General features: G+C 33.3%; 1 pseudogene; it reads right to left on the reverse strand.

Annotated features, from left to right (window-relative positions):
* LOC119574044 overlaps positions 1-2,500 on the reverse strand; it is a 9,095-nt pseudogene that overhangs the window by 227 nt on the left and 6,368 nt on the right.

Raw genomic sequence — 2,500 nt, forward strand, 5'->3', positions numbered from 1 at the left:
CTCAGACTTCATTATGCTTACTTATGCCCAATGCTCTTGAAAATGTTGGACTTACAGTAGCATGAAAGTGAATAAATATAGTTCTTTGTCACAAACATTAGCCTCTGCCTTGGCTCCCCTTAATAATTTTGCATTCATGCAAAGCACTAATACTCTTGTCTATGACTAAGAAATAGTACACATTTCATCCTATTTGCATGATAATTATGCTCCATAGTACATTTAACATATTACATTTATAGAAGAAAAATTCACAACTGCTGCTGAGTGACACTTTGCCACAAAATCCTGTCGTGTATAACATATCAAAAGCAAATGACAGTATCAAAGCTAGACAAAAGCTGCTTTAGTACATTAAAGTCCTCACTGGTAACTAAAAAAGAAGTAAACTACAACAGTACAAAAATAAATGATAAAAAAATCACAAAAGATCATATGAACCTGTCTATAAGAGACTAGGCCCCATGATTAAAGACATCTTGAAGGAAACCTGATTTCAAACATGTGTATGTACATTTATAGCACCACCGAAATCAGACTGCAGCTGGAAACAATCAAGGCCAGTTAGTTCTGTTAGTAGTGGTGTTATGCTGCTGTACAAGGCCCTGTGAGGCAGGAACCTCTAAGCCAGAACCAAATGATGTGTTCTTTCTAGGGGACTCTGTACCACGAACTGTTTGGCATTACCAGACCTAATGAGTTCTATGACTAGTGAGAGTGATTAAAGTAATCTTGGTTATCAATATAAATATTTCAGGTTACGGATCATTTATGTACACCAGCAGAGTCCATGACATATATTCTTAGCAAATAAAACAACAGGTAAGTTATCAACACCATAAAATATGCAATATTTTGATAGTTTTTATCAACTGCACATACAAGTATTGGCAAAACAAGAAATATCCTTTCTGCTAACCTCGTCAGGACCCTATCATCAACAACCTTATATACAGAATTTTGTTAGAGATACCTCCAAACCATGTTATACCTTTTGGCTCAATTCACTCTATACTTTGTTATTTATAACTTCATTTAGTCAATGAATGATCATTTTTTATTTTTTTTAATACTTTCATCCACCTATAATGATTTTTTTTTTTTTTTTTTTAAAATGAAATGAGGTGCAAAGGGAATTAACTGTTTTAAGTTATAGAGAGTTCATTTTAGGTATGTGCTTGTGCTAGGCTTGTGATAATGAATGCATTTTAATCATGCTTTAGTGACTACAATGCTGATGAAAGTTTTGGTTTGTTTGTAAATGAAGAAAATGGCAAAATAAACAATAGCACAGCCAAGAGGTTTGGATCTGAAGTATATATATATTGATATCCCATAGGGAATCTTATAGCTGTACATATTACATTATCAGTAGGTGTCACATTTTAAGCTAGTCCCTGCCTTATATGATCAAAGGGTTAAAAGTGGTTGCCAAAATTTGTAATCTGTACAGTGTGGCACAGAGTTCCCTTCCATTACCTAACCAGGCATTATATCACCAAAGTCACAGATGTTAAAGATTATTTGAAGTAATAGTAACAAGTGCATTATGTATTTAGCTTTAAAGAAAAAAAGAAAAAAAGAAGAGGAAATCGTATCAACCGTTTAAAACCTTATTAAATCAGGCGAGCTTCATTGGTAATTACTTTATCTATAATGCCCTAATTGAACCCCAGAACCTGGTGTGAAACCTAAACCTAGTATAAACCTTCAAGCATGCAATGAAGGCAAAAAATCTTATGGAAATGTCCCTTTGCTACTATTACTACAAAAGTGAACCATTAGTGTGACTACCCGGCATAAACATATGTTAGCATTGACCCTGTCTTCTCTCTTCAACCTAGGATTGAAATGGTGTTAGATTATGGCCCATTAGTGGCCTCTACAGACCATCAATCTGGAACAGTTTCCTAAGGCATTGCCTTGCTCCCTTATTTGCACTAACCATCTATCTATTACTACTCCTTATTTCTATGGATCAGACCATTTATATATATGTATATATAAATAAAGAGATATTAAATGAAATATTAAAATAATTAATGATATTATATAAATCATAAAAGAATAAAAATAAGCATGCAAGACATTAGTGATATATATTTACTTGACTTTCTGAATAGTAATTTAGCTCTTGTTACTAATACCAATTTCATATAAAATCTACAACCCTATAAAGGCAATTGCTTTGATAATCCAATTTCACGATCTGCGTTCCTTGGTGTGCTTCAAATTTACTGCAACATGCTATTGTAATTCTACTTGATTATTGATATTTTTATGGGAAATAAAGTCAATTAATCACAAAAAAAAAAAAAAAAAAAAAAAAAATCAAAGTGACCTTGTATTTCTGAGAAAGCTGAACCATTATGAACGCAGTTTTGAGTGTCTGTGTTAGCACAGCAGTGGGCACAAGGTCCCGAACTTTAAAGCCGACTTGCCATGTCGCTGTCACCTCGGTTAGTAACTTGGCCTTGGTAGCTTTTATTAAATTCATTAT

This window comes from Penaeus monodon, chromosome 6 (genome assembly GCF_015228065.2).
Source record: "Penaeus monodon isolate SGIC_2016 chromosome 6, NSTDA_Pmon_1, whole genome shotgun sequence".
NCBI classification, from domain to species: domain Eukaryota; kingdom Metazoa; phylum Arthropoda; class Malacostraca; order Decapoda; family Penaeidae; genus Penaeus; species Penaeus monodon.